The sequence below is a fragment of the Delphinus delphis genome, chromosome 15 (assembly GCF_949987515.2).
Source record: "Delphinus delphis chromosome 15, mDelDel1.2, whole genome shotgun sequence".
Taxonomy (NCBI): Eukaryota; Metazoa; Chordata; class Mammalia; order Artiodactyla; family Delphinidae; genus Delphinus; species Delphinus delphis.
Window position 1 is genome coordinate 61,246,238 of NC_082697.1, and position 18,020 is coordinate 61,264,257.

Genomic DNA, 18,020 nt, shown 5'->3' on the forward strand with positions numbered 1-18,020 from the left:
GTATTTTAGCTCTTGATTTTGTACAATTTGGACACGTGGATTCTAAAATGAAATACATTCAGTGTTTTATGTTTATCTCTTTAAAAATTTTTTAAGAGCAAAACACTGACAAACCATAATAATTCCAGAAGTTAAAGATTTAGTATTATTGAAAAAGATCATTTTTTTCCCATTAATTCTTTCAAGTAATTCATATGATCAAAATAATTCTCCATGTAATTCTTAAAGGAGCACTTACTAAGTGCCAGGAATAATGGTAAATGCATATAAACATGAAAGGATGCAGACCTTGCCATCAGAAAGTTTAGAGACCCTGTTCTCTAAAGAGGAGAAAATTTTAGACAAGGAAGGAGAAGGGGTAGGCTGGTGTCTACCTGATAATTTTTAGTGGAATAATTATTTTTGACAGGAAGAGCCATGCAGTGCCTTTCAAATAATTAATTCACTGACCCGGCATTTACTGAATTTCTAGCAAGTGCCAGGCATTCCATTAGGCATTGGGGATTCAGAGAGAAGGTGCCCCTGCTCTCCAAGTGCTCACTGTTCATCAAGGCAGACAGATCTAGGAATAACTAACACAGTGAGCTGTAACATGAGTCTACTCACAGTCTTCCAGAATACAGGGTGAGGAATTTTTCAATTGGATCCTAAAGTAGGTGTCTATTGGTTGAGGAAGATGAGAAGAACATTCCATGCATGGGGGAAAATCATCAATAGAAAGGCTCAGAGGTTTAACAGTCAGTCCATGGCTTGCTGGCAACACATTTGGGAAAGGATAATCCGATGCTGGAGTCAAGAGTGCTTGGGGTTGGGTGTGAGGAAGTGGGAAACCTTTGAAGGCTTTTTAAGAAGGGTACTTGTGTTCATAATTCTACCTGTGGGCTCTGTTCTAAAGTAATGGCAGGTGGCCAATAATTAGAGAATAATTGCTAAGTTCTCTGCCAGTTAGTTCTAAGGGGAAAACAGTCCTCTTAGATGTTACAACAGTTTCTAATTAAAGTGTAGGGGACTTCCCTGGTGACGCAGTAATTAAGAATCCACCTGCCAATGCAGGGGACACGGGTTCGAGCCCTGGTCCGGGAAGATCCCACATGCCACGGAGCAACTAAGCCCGTGCGCCTGTGCTCTAGAGCCCGTGAGCCACAACTACTGAGCCCGCATGCCACAACTACTGAAGCCTGCACGCCACAACTACTGAAGCCCACACGCCTAGAGCCTGTGCTCCACAAGAGAAGCCACCGCAATGAGAAGCCCACGCACTGCAACAAAGAGTAGCCCCCGCTCCCCGCAAGTAGAGAAAGGCCGCCTGAAGCAACGAAGACCCAGCACAGCCATAAATAAATAAATTAATTAATTAATTAAAAAATAAAGTGTAGGCTCCATGGGTATTCATCCTGGAAAACACTGTCAGGTGTTTATTTACTTGTACATAACATTTTTTTTGCTACAAAGATTGTTGCCAGGCCGTTTCCAGATTCTTGGATGTTACCACCATAGAAATGATAATGTTTCCACAAGACCCTTAGGCAAGCAGAGGTTTTTATTCAAAGAGGTAGCATGTGCACAAAGGAGAGGGCGGAAAACTACAACAGCAAGAAAACAAAGCAAAACAAAACTTCCAGCTCCTAGAGTAGAAGGGGCGAGTTGCTTTTATAACAAAAGGGAGGGTTCGTCTCATGGATCACTGATAATTTCCAGAAATCATCCAACTTCTTTGATCATCAGCAGGTGGCCCCATGATGGCTATAAGGAATAGGGAGTTGTTTCTGTGAGGGTGTAGAAATGCATGAGAATTTTCTGCAAAAACGCACAGGAACAGATAAGGTTAGTCTCTGGGACTCAGACCCCCGGGGCCTTTGTTTTTTAGCTTACAAGGCCTGTTTTTGCCCAAGGCCGTTACCCTGGTCCTTTTCCGAAATGGCTGTGCTCTTGTCTTCCTGTCTCAAGATGACGTCAGGTAGAATGACACCATTTTGTTGCATTTCTCTGTACTGACGGTAGGATAAGTACCTATCTAAAATGGAGGTTGACAAATTTTTTTCTATAAAGGCCCAGATGGTAAATATTTTAGGCTCTGTGGGCCAAAAGGCAAGATCCAGACTATTACGTGGCTGCTTATATAACAAGAGAGTAACTACTCCCGCCCCACCCCACCCCCTTTTGCTGGGGGATGGGCTGTATAGCAGCTTTGACTCCAGTTGCATGGCTGGAGTCATCCACCTGACCAAGAGCAACTGGCCCGAGGCAGAGGGAGACCAGCCTGCCTGGCCAGGTTCGCAGCCAACAGAGTGTATTTCACTCTGCCCCAGTGACACCCAGGCCCGAGGCCGTCATCCTCTCCTCTCAGAGAACCTGGCTGTCTCATCTTTGTCTGCTGGCCTGAGGAGAGCTGATTTGCCCAGTCCCTGACTCCCAGGTTGAGATTCCACCGTTGGATGCCTGCCATCTGCTGTAACGTTCAGGCCCTGAGGAGACGGCAGGCCAGACAGGCAGGCACAGGGAGCTCTGGGGAGAGCAGGAGTGGAAACCGATCCCCGGGGTTTAGTCCTGGAGGCTCCCAGCCATAGACCACAGCAATGTAAAAGCACGGAGTGGGGAGAGGTGCTGCTGGCATCTGGTGGGTGGAGGCCAGAGAGGCCGCCCAACACCCTATAGTGCTCAGGCCAGCCTCTCACAGCACAGAATTATCCCGCCCCAAACATCGTCAGTGTGAAGTTGAGAAACCCTGATCTAGACTAATAAAAATTTGCGCTATAGTTCATTAGGCACTTAAAAAAAAAACCACTTTATTTTGATCCTCAGATGATGCATTACCTCTTAAATAGTAATGGTATCTTCTCCACTTGACCATGAGGATCTCATTCATCTTTGTTTTGTTCATCTTTGTATTCCCATTTTGTATAATTCTGAATCAACACACACATATGGGGCATTTATTAATAATAATAGCTAACATTTATTGGGTGTTCATAATACACTACCCACTGTGCTTAAGTAACTTACAGGCTTTATCTCATTCGTCACAACCATCAGAGATAAGGCACCATTATTATCTCCACTTCAAGGAAGGGAGATTTGTTATTGGAAGGTTATGTAATTCTTTTCAATGTCACATAAATGGAGGAGCTGGAATTGATGTGTAATTGATGTATAATTTGTTATAAGGTGTATATTATAAGCTTTCCTTCCAAGCGATAGTTATTAAAGAACTTTTTTCTTAAGCCTATTAGTCATAACTTGGGCTGTAATACCCCAGATCAGTCTAGGGTTATTTCTCTGTTGAAAGCTTTATTTCCAGAGAGAGAATGAAAATCAACAACTCTTTCATTTTTTGGTTCCTCTCTATGTTTGTAAGTCTCATCTCAAATAAAATTGCTTTTTTCTTTCCAGAGCTCACCAATGTTCCTACAGATTTAAGTGCCAAGTTTATAAAAGCACAAATACTTACCTTAATCTCGATTTGGAAACCTCCATCTGGAGCCCTGGCCTGTCTCAGCACTGCAGACTTGACCAGCTGCCTCCACCAAGTCTGTGCTGCAGAGTGGGGAGAATTTTCCAGCCCCAGACAGTAAAGATGTTTATTGCCAGAATTTGAAGCCATAATAAACTATGCTGTTCCAAATGAACTTCATTTTAAAAGAAGTTGGTTTTTAAAATAGACTTCTCTTGTGAAAACATTCCAGCATTCTAAGCGGAAAATCATGTCTCACATACTCTGGGTGAATGTGTCAGTACAAATCCCACAGAAACGGACATTGAAAATTGCAGCTCCTTGTATTTAAGGATGCTTTGTGACCTCGTTAAGCTATCAGAAAGGTTAATACAATCAGGGTATTATAACATGTTACAGTTTATTTATATGTTCATTTGATTTAAGCAATATGAGTTTCCCTTTTTCCCAAGGATTTAAAACCTGCTGATTTGATTGCATATTTTAATGATAATCAAATAAAATTCATTTGGGACTGCTCTCCTCTTATGTTCTTTCTTTGTATCAGTGAATTGTTTATGCAAGAATGGTCTAATATAGGGATAGTTTGCTTTTAAATTTTCCAATTATAGGCAAAAGTACATTTTTAGGTGGTATGGTACTTTGGATCAAAACTTCCAAAAATTTAGTTGCTTTTATATTTCTTCCCCTTTTCTGCCCTATGCTTCATTATTTCTATGTTTATAATTTTTAAAAATTAACTCAAGTTGGAAGACTTCATGCATTGCAGATACTTGGAAAAAAGAATAAGGGAAGGACATTATGCTAAGTGAAATAAGCCAGTTTCAACAAGATATATACTGTATGAGTCCACCTATATGAGATTTCTCATATCAGAGAACCAAATTCAAAGAAACAGAAAGTAGAATGGGTAGAGTGGGGAACCAGTAGTTGTTTAATGGGTACAGAGTTTCAGATGAAAAGAGTTCTGGAGGTTGGCTGTACAACAATGTCAATGTACTTAACTCTACTGAACTGTACACTTAAAAATGGTTAAGGTGGTAAATTTTATGTGTATTTTACCACAATTTTTAAAAAAGAATAATTGGATTAAACCAGCAATTTATAAACTATATGACATTTATCAATTTATTTTTAAGTAATAATATATGCAACAGTTGAGCTTCTGTATATAAAATGAACCAGGTAAGCACAGCTGTTTTAATAACACAAGAACTATAGTTAGGAACTCAGAGAAAAATCAACTTTAACGTAGTACAGAACAAGCGACCAGGTAAGTGCAAAGGACATTGTTGGGGGTGTGCCCACACGCACGTTTCAGGAACCTACAGAAGAGCCTTTTATCTTGCAGTAGCTAATCAATATTTGTATGGTTGGATTTTACCTTGGGTAAATAGAGGTGGTTCTCAAGAACTGTGATTAGTGAACCTCAGGTGCTACCACAATGCCAGGAAGCAGACAGTCACCTTGAAAGAAAGATAGAAACAACTTTAATCATCTTAGTAAATATAGATGTTTATGTATTTTAAAAATACAAGGTCCCCAAATGACCGGCTGCCTGGAGCAGAGCTGCCCACCAGCCTGGACTCCACACGGGCCTCGACATGAAGGAGAAAGAAATCTCGTTATTCTTAAAAAATAAATACATAAATCAACCAATAAATATAAAATAAAAACACTGTCTGGTTTATTTTCCCCCCATTTCAAAAGAAATGTTTTTATACTACTCAGCCATAAGAAAGAATGAAATTTTGCCATTTGCAACAACATGGATGGACTTGGAGGGTATTGTGCTAAGTGAAATAAGTCAGACAAAGACAATACTGTATGATATCATTTATATGTGGAATCTAAAACATGTAACGAACTAGTGAATATAACAAAAAAGAAACAGACCCACAGATACAGAAAACAAATTAGTGGTTACCAGAGGGGAGAAGGAAGGAGGAAGGAGCAAGATGGGAGTAGGGGATTAAGAGGTACAAACTATTATGTATAAAATAATCTACAGGGGACTTCCCTAGTGGCACAGCAGATGGGACTCCACGCTCCCAATGCAGGGGGTCTGGGTTCGATCCCTGGTCAGGGAACTAGATCCCACATGCATAGCGCAACTAAGAGTTCACATGCCACAACTAAGGAGCCCTGGAGCCGCAACTAAGGAGCCTGCCTGCTGCAGCTAAGACCCAGTGCAACCAAATAAATAAATAAATAATTGTTTAATGAAATAAATAAAATAAGCTACAAGGAAATATACAACACAGGGAATATAGCCAATATTTTATAACAACTTTAAATGAATTATAACCTTTAAAAACTGTGAATCACTATATTGTACACCTGTAACTTATATAGTATTGTACATCAACTATACTTCAATTAACAACGTGATATAAAAAAATAAATATATAGGATGAACACATTTTTAAAGTTTAAATCTTTGGGTAATATATTTCCATATTACAAAATCCAAGCATAAAACAGCACAGAGTAAAGTCTCTCTATACTCCTCAGCACATTGCTACTGATAGACATTAAAAATGTTATTAGGACTTCCCTGATGGTGCAGTGGTTAAGAATCCACCTGCAAATGCAGGGGACATGGGTCGAGCCCTGGTCTGGGAAGATCCCACATGTCGTGGAGCAACGAAGCCCGTGTGCCACAACAACTGACCCTGCGCTCTAAAGCCCACGAGCCACAACTACTGAGCCCATGTGCCACAACTACTGAAGCCCATATGTCTAGAGCCTGTGCTCCACAACGAGAAGCCACTGCAGTGAGAAGTCCGCGCACTGCAACAAAGAGTAGGCCCCACTAGCCACAATTAGAGAAAGCCCACGTGCAGCAACAAAGACCCAACACAGCAAAAAAGTAATAAATAAATAAATATATATATTTTTAAAAATGTTATTGGTTTCTTGTAAATCCATTCATTCAAATACATATATACAATACATTCATTATATAACATTCATTTATATATATAACGTGCTTATACTGTACCTTCTAGTGTTTTTTTCAAAAAATTTTTTTAACATCTTTATTGGAGTATGATTGCTTTACAATGGTGTGTTAGTTTCTGCTTCATAACAAAATAAATCAGTTTTATATATACATATATTCCCATATCTCTTCTTGCTTGCGTCTCCCTCCTTCCAACCCTCCCTATCCCACCCCTCCAGATGGTCACAAAGCACCAAGCTGATCTCCCTGTGCTATGCGGCTGCTTCCCACTAGCTATCTACCTTACGTTTGGTAGTGTATATATGTCCATGCCTCTCTCTCGCTTTGTCACAGTTTACCCTTCCCCCTCCCCATATCCTCAAGTCCATTCTCCAGTGTGTGACTTTATTCCTGTTTTACCCCTAGGTTCTTCATGACATTTTTTTTTCTTAAATTCCATGTATATGTGTTAGCATACGGTATTTGTCTCTCTCTTTCTGACTTACTTCACTCTGTATGACAGACTCTAAAATAGCTCAATTTCATTTCTTTTTATGGCTGAGTAATATTCCATTGTATACATGTGCCACATCTTCTTTATCCATTCATCCGATGATGGACACTTAGGTTGTTTCCATTTCCGGGCTATTGTAAATAGAGCGGCAATGAACAGTTTGGTACATGACTCTTTTTGAATTATGGTTTTCTCAGGGTATATGCCCAGTAGTGGGATTGCTGGGTCATATGGTAGTTCTATTTGTAGTTTTTTAAGGAACCTCCATACTGTTCTCCATAGTGGCTGTACCAATTTACATTCCCACCAACAATGCAAGAGGGTTCCCTTTTCTCCACACCCTCTCCAGCATTTATTGTTTGTAGATTTTTTGATGATGGCCATTCTGACTGGTGTGAGGTGATACTTCATTGTAGTTCTGATTTGCATTTCTCTAATGATCAGTGATGTTGAGCATCCTTTCATGTGTTTGTTGGCAATCTGTATATCTTCTTTGGAGAAATGTCTATTTAAATCTTCTGCCCATATTTGGATTGGGTTGTTGGTTTTTTGATATTGAGCTGCATGAGCTACTTGTAAATTTTGGAGATTAAACCTTTGTCAGTTGCTTCGTTTGCAAATATTTTCTCCCATTCTGTCTGAGGGTTGTCTTTTCGTCTTATTTATGGTTTCCTTTGCTGTGCAAAAGCTTTTTAGTTTCATTAGGTCTCATTTGTTTATTTTTGTTTTTATTTCCATTTCTCTAGGAGGTGGGACAAAAAGGATCTTGCTGTGATTTATGTCATAGAGTGATCTGTCTATGTTTTCCTCTAAGAGTTTTATAGTGTTTGGCCTTACATTTAGGTCTTTAATCCATTTTGAGTTTATTTTTTTGTATAGTGTTAGGGAGTGCTCTAATTTCGTTCTATTTTTGTGTATGGTGTTAGGGAGTGCTCTAATTTCATTCTTTTACATGTAGCTGTCCAGTTTTCCCAGCACCACTTATTGAAGAGGCTGTCCTTTCTCCATTGTGTATTCTTGCCTCCTTTATCGAAAATAAGGTGACCATATATGTGTGGGTTTATCTCTGGGCTTTCTATCCTTTTCCATTGATCTATATTTCTGTTCTTGTGCCAGTACCATACTGTCTTGATTACTGTAGCTTTGTAGTATAGTCTGAAGTCAGGGAGCCTGATTCCTCCAGCTCCGTTTTTCTTTCTCAAGATTTCTTTGGCTATTCAGGGTCTTTTGTGTTTCCATACAAATTGTGAAATTTTTTGCTCTAGTTCAGTGAAAAATGCCGTTGGTACCTTGATTGGGATTGCACTGCATCTGTAGATTGCTTTGGATAGTATAATCATTTTCACAATGTTGATTCTTCCAATCCAAGAACATGGTATATCTCTCCATCTATTTGTATCATCTTTAATTTCTTTCATCAGTGTCTTTAGTTTTCTGCATACAGGTCTTTTGTCTCCTTAGGTAGGTTTATTCCTAGGTATTTTATTCTTTTTGTTGCAATGGTAAATGGGAGTGTTTCCTTAATTTCTCTTTCAGACTTTTCATCATTAGGGTATAGGAATGCAAGAGATTTCTGTGCATTAATTATGTATCCTGCTACTTTACCAGATTCATTGATTAGCACTAGCAGTTTTCTGGTAGCATCTTTAGGATTCTCTATGTATAGTATCATGTCATCTGCAAACAGTGACAGCTTTACTTCTTCTTTTCTGATTTGGATTCCTTTTATTTCTTTTTCTTCTCTGATTGCTGTGGCTAAAACTTCCAAAACTATGTTGAATAAGAGTGGTGAGAGTGGACAACCTTGTCTTGTTTTTGATCTTAGTGGAAATGGTTTCAGTTTTTCACCATTAAGGACGATTTTGGCTGTGGGTTTCTCATATATGGCCTGTATTATGTTGAGGTAAGTTCCCTCTATGCCTACTTTCTGGAGAGTTTTTATCATAAATGGGTGTTGAATCTTGTCAAAAGTTTTTTCTGCATCTATTGAGATGATCATATGGTTTTTCTCCTTCAATTTGTTAATATGGTTTATCACAATGATTGAACTGCGTATATTGAAGAATCCTTGCATTCCTGGGATAAACCCCACTTGATCATGGTGTGTGATCCTTTTAATGTGCTGTTGGATTCTGTTTGCTAGTATTTTGTTGAGGATTTTTGCATCTATGTTCATCAGTGATATTGGTCTGTAGTTTTCTTTCTTTGTGACATCTTTGTCTGGTTTTGGTATCAGAGTGATGGTGGCCTCGTAGAATGAGTTTGGGAGTGTTCCTCCCTCTGCTATATTTTGGAAGAGTTTGAGAAGGATAGGTGTTAGCTCTTCTCTAAATGTTTGATAGAATTCGCCTGTGAAGCCATCTGGTACTGGGCTTTTGTTTGTTGGAAGATTTTTAATCACAGTCTCAATTTCAGTGCTTGTGATTGGTCTGTTCATATTTTCTATTTCTTCCTGGTTCAGTCTCGGAAGGTTGTGCTTTTCTAAGAATGTGTCCCTTTCTTCCAGGTTGTCCGTTTTATTGGCATAGAGTTGCTTGTAGTAGTCTCTCATGATCCTTTGTATTTCTTCAGTGTCAGTTGTTACTCTCCTTTTTCATTTCTAATTCTATTGATTTGAGTCTTCTCCCTTTTTTTCTGGATGAGTCTGGCTAATAGTTTATCAATTTTGTTTATCTTCTCAAAGAACCAGCTTTTAGTTTTATTGATCTTTGCTACTGTTTCCTTCATTTCTTTTTCATTTATTTCTTATCTGATATTTATGATTTCTTTCCTTCTGCTAACTTTGGGGTTTTTTGTTCTTCTTTCTCTAATTGCTTTAGGTGTAAGGTTAGGTTTTTTATTTGAGATGTTTCTTGTTTCTTGAGGTAGGATTGTGTTGCTATAAACTTCCCTCTTAGAACTGCTTTTGCTGCATCCCACTGGTTTTGGGTCATCGTGTTTTCATTGTCATATGTCCCCCTCCCCCTTTTAAAGTTTCTCTTAAGATGCAAGAGGGAAAAGATATGGGAACATATGTATATGTATAACTGATTCACTTTGTTATAAAGCAGAAACTAACACACCATTGTAAAGCAATTATACTCCAGTAAAGATGTAAAAATAAATAAAGTTTCTCTTAAGTTGTTAATATGCAAGTTAAATCTGACTTTACAGGTTTGTAAACTCCTTGATGGCTAAAATCCTCTCTCTCTTTTGTTTCTCCCACAGGTCATATAATATACACTGAAGTATTTTGGACTTAGTTTTATTCTTCTAATAATTAAGGTCATACTTGACATCATCCTGAAACAGAATCAATGTGTGTTCTATTCAACACCATTCTAAGCATTTCATTTAATGTCTCTGGCATAGTCAAAACTCAGTTGTGAGAAGGCTAGAGATAGTGACAGTGAAAAACAAAATAGCATTGTTCAAAGAGTCTTATTTTTACCTTTGGTCTTACCCAAGACTTCTAAAACTGGAGTTACTAAAAAGTGATTAAATTGTTTTATTTTTTATTTAGTACATACTAAGTGCCAGATACTATACGAGGCACAAGGATGATTCAGTCTCTGCAGAAGTCATTTCCTTTCTCTCTGTTTTCAATGTTGTACAGCAAGAAATTAAGGGCTGAGTAGTCCATAACTAGATAATCAAGCCCAAAATAATCAGGCATTGGCTGCAGTTTTTAGTTTAAAAAGCCATAAGAAACAAACTATAAGTAATAGGATGCAAAATATTTAAGGTGTTACTGCTGGGCAATTTATGAATTATTTTCTTCTTTTCTACAATAAATCCATCTCTCTATCTCACAGGTCAGTTTTCAGCTGACTGCAACTACATTTCTCATGTTTACATGAAAATAAATGGGCAAATACTACTGTCATTTAATTAAAACCCACTCTGTAGTGCTCACTGTGCCATACTCTGTGGTTTGTGCTTTACACGCTCTAATCTGATCCTTACAATAGCCCTAAAATAACTGAAAAAAATTGTTATCCCCATTTTATAGATAAGGTAACTGAAGTTCTGAGAACATTTAGGCAGTTGCCCAAAGTAATAGAGTAAATGACAAATCTGGGGTTTGATTCCTATTCTTTGTGACTCAGCTCTAAAGGGTGAAACTCCATCAGTAAAACCCATGAAACAGTTTTTTAATTTTAAAATTAATATTGTTAATGTGATTATTTACCCATCCCCCATGTTCTATGAGTTAATATACTTCATTAAATTAAATAAGCATGGAAGACTATATGCCTTTTAGTCACCTGCACAAAAATAAGGAAAGAAAACTGCATTTTGACAAGTGCCAAATACCATAAATTATATTAGAGTATAATTATAGACTGTATGTAGTATAAGGCTTCCAATATTACAGTCTGCAAAACTAATGTGAATTCCCCACCATGTTAAGATCTCTCATAGTTTGACTCTGCTAGACAAAATGGCACAAGGGTCATTACTTATGATTAACAAAGTGATGCAGAACTTTGTTGTAAAAGTCGAAAGGGGCTGTAATTAGGAGATTAACTTATTTATGCAGTAATCTGGTTTGATCAGCCTGAGAAAGGGTACTTTTCTAGTTCTTGTTTCTGAACAGAGTGAGCTGAAAGTTTAACCCTGTGAGCTAGGTCAAGGTGTACAGCTCTAGAGCCTGATGCTCTTTCTGCGGTGCCACTCTTTCTCCTCAACGTGCTTTTATATCACACAGTATGTATTTACCACACGAGTTTAATAAACAGGGAATGGATCATACAGCAAAATATAGTTCTAAGTCTTTCTTTATCCTCTGTTATATAAGTAAATTTTTAGTTAAATGATTTAGTGTAACTGAGCAGGACCCTGTGGAACCTTCCCGGGACAGATGACCCCGCCACAACCTCCATCCTCCACCTGCCTCATGTTTGTAGAAAAACTTTAGCCTCCTAGGCCTTCCCCCAGTTCCAAAGAATAAATTTAATCTGAGAAATGAGAAAATGCAGAGGAAAATAGGCAAGCAAGACAAAATAATAGTTTTGCTATTAAACAAAGTCAAGGACATTTAGTACCTCCTCAAGGACTATAGATAATATCCTGAGCCATATCCTTTGAACTGTTTTGCAGATACTGGAACCCCCACAAGGTAGAAGAAGTTAACTGTATACTGCCCACAAGCACATAGACCCCAGGCCAGTTGGAACCAGAAGGCCTAGCTGACCAAAGATTTATGGCTCAGATAATGTTCCAACCACAAGTGAGACATGATGGCTACTTCTGTGTGATCAAGACAATCATCTCTGAAAATAGAAGATTGCCCCCTCCCCAGAATGTAGCCCTTTCCTCTTTTCCCTGTGTAATCGCCAAGCAAAACCTGGGGAGTAGGGATTTGGTTCTTTGGGACATGACTCCACCTTCTCCCCAGGATTGCTGGCTTCCTCAATAAAGCCATCTTTCCTTTTCACCCAACACTTGCCTCTCGGTATTGGATTCCTGAGTGATGATCAGGTGAACCTGAGTTCAGTAACATTAGTATGGAGAAATTTTTCCAGTACCATTATCAGATTATATCATGGTGAATTGCTGTTAAATAATATATTACTTCTTCTGAAATTTAACATCCACTTAGCTTAGATCTCTGTACTTTGTGTCTTGCTTTGCAAAAGGCTAATATAATTTGAATATAAAGAAGGAAAAGGAATGAGTATTTGTATTACAAAAGGATCCCTGGACAATTATTCATTTATTTCAGGATTCCAATTTTGGCTGTTTTCTCAGTGGATTCTCTTCTTCTCACCCACCACCACCCTCCTCCAAATGACTGTTACCTCAACCCTGAACTGACTGAAATCCTAAATGATATCCCATTTTCTATTCTTGCCATGGGGTCTTGCACACACTTTTCTTCCTACCTTCAAAGCACTGTCCCCTCACAGTCTCCTGACCCCTTCACCCTTAGTGATTTTTTTTTTTGGCCATGCCACATGCGAGATCTTAGTTTCCCAACAGGGGACTGAACCCGTGCTCCCTGCAGTGGAAGCGTAAAGTCTTAACCACTGGATCATCAGGGAATACCCGCTTAGTGCTTTTTAAATTTCAACTCAATAATCACTTTCTCAAGGAAACTTCCCAGAACTCCCTAAAGATATAAATTATGCACATTATAGAACCCCACAGCACTATGTATTCTCCTGTAAAGGAATTAATAGGTTTGTAAGTGTGATCAATGATACATTTGATCAATGTCTGTTTCTCTCACTAGTTGGCAAACCCCATGAGGCAAGGACCATTACTGCTGCTGTTGTTGTTAGCTGACCACAGACTTCCAGTGCCTAGCACAGGGCCTGGTACCTAGGTGTTCAATAAATATTTGTTGAATAGATGAATATAGATATTAACTACTATTAGACTGAAAGTCTGTCAGAAAAGATAAAGTTGAGGTTTGGTAGTTCCTTCCAACCAAAGATCAATTAGAAAGACAGATAAAACAAAGTTCAGAAATTATGCAAATAAAACAATAGAAAATGTTATTGATTCATAACTTAAGTCAGATGCAGTTGTCTTCTAAGGAATTTAGGGAAGAAATTAAGGCACTTTTCTCTGTAGCATCCTTCTGGTAAAACTCTGAAAAACATTCCAACTAGGCGTTAAATAGCATGAAGCTCTTGCGCATTACCACCATTTCCCAACAGAATAAAATGGTAATATTTTTTAATATCCTCCAAGAATATTAAAGGCAAAATTGAAAATTTTATGACTGTTTACAATATAATTTTGTATACTGTTTTACCTTTTTTTCTCTAGTTGTTTCTTATATATTTTGTGTCTTCAACTGGACTAAAAGTTCACTAAGGCCCTGCTTCATACCAGTGGTTCTTAATTTTGGCAATATTGTCTCCCAGGGGCATTTGACATGTCTGGAGACTTTTGCTTTTCATAATGGGGAGGAGGGGAATGCTACTATCACCTAGTGGGTGGAGACCAGAGATACTGCTAAACATCCTACAATGCGCAGGACAGTCTCCTCCCCTCATAAAGCATTATCTGGACCAAAATATCAATAGTGCCAAGGTTGACAAACTCTGCTTTATACTTCTCTGGGAAAAGGAAGGCTCTAAATTAATGGTCTTAGGATATATTTATACTATTATTTAATAATGTATTAAATACATTATATTGTATGTAATTATCTATTATAATTAGATAGCAATACAATTTATATGTATTTTTATTATATATAATTACATATACTGTGTGTAAATATACTTTAATTAGTAAACATATATACATTATTAATTAATATACATTAACTATATGTATTAAAGATACACAGGGACTTCCCTGGTGGGCCAGTGGCAAAGAATCCGCCTTACAATGCAAGGGATGCAGGTTTGATCCCTGGTCAGGGAACTAAGATCCCACATGCTGCGGGGCAACTAAGCCCATGCGCCACAACTACTGAGCTCACGTGCCTTAACTAGAGAGCCCGCTTGCTGCAAACTACAGAGCCCATGTGCCCTGGAGCCCGCGCCACAGCTAGAGAAGAGAAACCCCACATGCCACAACTAGAGAGAAGCCCACACGCTGCATCAAAAGATCTCTCATGCCTCAACGAAGATCCTGCGTGCTGCAACTAAGACCCGACGCAGCCAAAATAAATAAAATAAATAAATAAGTAATAAAGATATATAGTTGAGATCTTGCATTAAGGAATGGCGTTTTTGTAAAGATAAGTGACATAAAATAATTGTTGACTGTTTTTGGAAAGGGAAAAGGGACAAATGTGATATCTATTATTGGCTTTGCTATTTAGAAATTGTTCATTTGAATCATCCCTGCCATATAGTGATTTGAAAAACATTTCTGGAGCATTAATAGTGACATTTTCATCTACAGCAAAGGTACAATATGACCTCACCTCTCAAGATTGGGTTAGAGGAGGGCGCCTGACTCAAATTTGGCCAGTGAAAAATTATTTTCCGGTGCTTTAAGATATCCTGTATCCTTAGAACAAATTCTCCTTTTTTGCTTAAACTAGCTTGAGAAAGTTTCTGTTACTTTCAAGCCAAGAGGCTTTAACCAAGAGAACTACTCTAGGGATGACTGTAAAATTCATCTCTTGGGGAACACTGCTCTTTTGAAAAACAGTTTAATGGGTCTTCTGGGTATATGAAAGTAAAATTTCATTCTGGAGTGAAGAAGCTCAGAAAAATTATGAACGGCTGTAATGTAAAGGGATGACTTCTTTGTGAGCAAGGCTGCATCTTTTCAGGAGCATGTTAATTCTTGTTTGCTTGTTGTTGTTGAAGGAGAGGTCTTTCTTCTTATTTTTTTTTTATTAGAGTTGGAGACAAAAAGAGATCAGAGTCTGGGAAAGGCAAGATTGGATAAAGGAGGCTTTTCCCTGGCCAGCTGAGTTGGCCCATGGAACAGAGTGAGTAGAGGATCCCCAATGAAGAAACATGACCAAGGAACTCCAATAGTAGATTATACTATCTAGTTTTAGGATTTTTCTTGCACTGTGCTCAGGTTTCACTGAAAAAACATTTTAACTTAGAAGTCTTGTCTTAACTGTGCTTTGTGGGAATAAGGAAGGAGTTGTGCTCAAGCTTAAGGACAAGGTATTGCTGGCAGTGTGTAGTGGCACAACCACTTTGGAAAGCTCTTTTTTCCTTTTATTTTTTACTGAAGTATACTTGATTTACAACGTTGTGTTACTGCTGTACAGCAAAGTGACTCAGTTATATCGATACATATATATACATTCTTTTTTTAAAGAGTATTTTTTAAAAATACTTATTTATTTATTATTTATTTATTTTGGCTGTGCCGGGTCTTAGTTGCGGCATGTGGGATCTTTAGTTGCGGCATGCGGTCTTCTTAGTTGCAACACGTGGACTCTTAGGTGCGGCATGCATGCAGGATCTAGTTCCCCGACCAGGAGTCAAACCTGGGGCCCCTGCATTGGGAGTGCCGAGTCCTACCCACTGGACCACGAGGGAAGTCCCTATATACGTTCTTTTTCATATTCTTTTCCATTATTTATTTTTAAATTTATTAAATTTATTTATTTTTGGCTGCACTGGGTTTTTGTTGCTGCGCGTGGTCTTTCTCTAGTTGCGGCGAGCGGGGTCTACTCTTCGTTGTGGTGCATGGGCTTCTCATTGCGGTGGCTTCTCTTGTTGCAGAGCACCAGCTCTAGGTAAGCGGGCTCAGTAGTTGTGGCTCTGGGGCTCTAGAGCGCAGGCTCAGTAGTTGTGGCGCATGGACTTAGCTGCTCCACATCATGTGGGATCTTCCCAGACCCGGACTTGAACCTGTGTCCCCTGCATTGGCAGGAGGATTCTTAACCACTGTGCCACCAGGGAAGCCCTCCATTATGTTTTATCAGAGGATACTGAATACAGTTCCCTGTGCTATAAAGTAGGACCTTGTTGTTTACCCATTCTATATATACCAGTTTGCATCTGCTAATCCCAAACTCCCATGGAAAGCTCTTTGACTGTGTCTTGTATACCCCCCAAGCCAGCAATTCTACCCTAGAAAAATTCTTGCACATGTGAATCAGGAGACTATTATAAGAATATTCATAGCAATGTACATAACAGTGGGAGGGAGTGCGGAAAGAAAAAATCTAAATGTTGGAGATAAGAAAATGGATTTATAAATCATGGTATGTTCATATAATAGAACACTACAAAGCAGGGAAAACACAATTACATACAACAGGGATGGATTCTAGAAGCATAATGTTGATTGAAAAGAAGCAGCAGCATAATACAGCATGGAAGTAATTTTATCATTGAAAGATTAGTGAAAATAAACAGTATATTGTTTGGGAATATATATGGTAATTACATAAAGAAAAGTTGAAATGATTTTTAAAAAATCAGGATAGTGATTACCTTGAGAGGAAGCAGGGAGAAGGTGGGATATGGAAGGAGCACACAGGAAGAATCAATAATACAGGTTGTTTCATAAGTTCGGTGTACATTCACAGGTGTTCACTTTACTATGTTTGATAACTTACATTAATATATATTCTTTTTTACATATCAGACTTTCTAAAAATGAAAGAATAAAGTAATTGTCAAATTGCTTGACAGTACAGAGTTAAACTTCTACTGGCTGAGAGTGCAAAGAATTGTTTTGTTTTGTTTTTTAAGCTCTGGAGGTGGAGGGGTAAAGATTCCCACTTAAACAGCTGTCTTGAACATCTTTGTGAGCTAGGGCGTAATTTCCTCTGTTTTGGGGACATGAATGATTTCTGCCCAGCATTCCGCAGGAACTCTAAAGCAGTGAGCGAAGAAATGGTGAGACCATATGGAGACAGCAGAAGGACAGTTACACTGTTGCAAAAACAGAACAGTGCTTTATATTCAACAAGTTGCTGTAGCTGGTTTACGTCCTTTTTATATAGTTCTATACAGTTTCCAAAGGTTGCAACATTTTCCCTTCTTAGAAACTGAGGGGAGGGACACTCCCTTTTTCCCTCTGCCTCCTTCCCACCCACCCTGCTTTGGCACCTGTTGTTCCCTATGCTTGGAAGACCCTTCCCTGCTTTGTTGGTCGGCCGACTCGGTACCTCCTTTAAAATTTTAAGTTTAAGGGCTAATGCCTTTTGGAAACTGTCTTCTCTCACTCTCTGATTTCTCATCCCAGCATCATCACAGCTCTGAGATTTCTGGGTAACTCTCTTCATGAAACCTGCTTCCGGGAGGGTAAGATTAGCTTACCCAAGCTAATCTGCGAGGATAGCGCAGTGGGGACGGAGAAGCGGGTTCCTGGGTCAAGCCGACTTGTTCAAACCCCGACCCACCTATGTCTCTGCGGGTTTGGATTAATCACAGGGCTTCGGGTTCTTCAGTTTGATTGAGGAAGGCTTTGACTCCAAAAAGTTAATACTCGACATACCCAGCCACCGCTTAGCACCTCCCGGTGTCCTCGCCCTTTCTCCCGGAGCCTCAGGGCTGGACCGAGTCATCCTACAAACGTCTCCAGTCTTAATACTGGAGGTGGCCTCATCGCCGCACCTCGCTGGGCGGAGAAAGTCCTCCAAGCGGAATGAGGGACCTGATGCAGGGGGCCGAAGAGACCGCCTTGGCGGCACTCTAGCCCGCCGAGGTCACTCAGCTCTCCCCACGTGGGGTTCCTGA

General features: G+C 39.1%; 1 long non-coding RNA gene across 2 annotated transcripts; it reads right to left on the reverse strand.

The window, feature by feature from the left end:
• Window positions 1-1,485: 1,485 nt before the first annotated feature.
• On the reverse strand, window positions 1,486-17,969 carry LOC132438780 (uncharacterized). 2 transcript variants are annotated; one of them, XR_009522224.1, is made up of 5 exons: window positions 17,684-17,969; window positions 4,836-4,917; window positions 3,449-3,534; window positions 2,815-2,906; window positions 1,486-1,797 (listed from the first exon to the last, which is right to left on the reverse strand). It is a non-coding gene; the product is annotated as an uncharacterized lncRNA (long non-coding RNA). The 2 variants fall into 2 exon arrangements; XR_009522222.1 differs by having other exon boundaries at window positions 1,489-1,797; window positions 17,779-17,969.
• Between the last annotated feature and the right edge of the window lie 51 nt (window positions 17,970-18,020).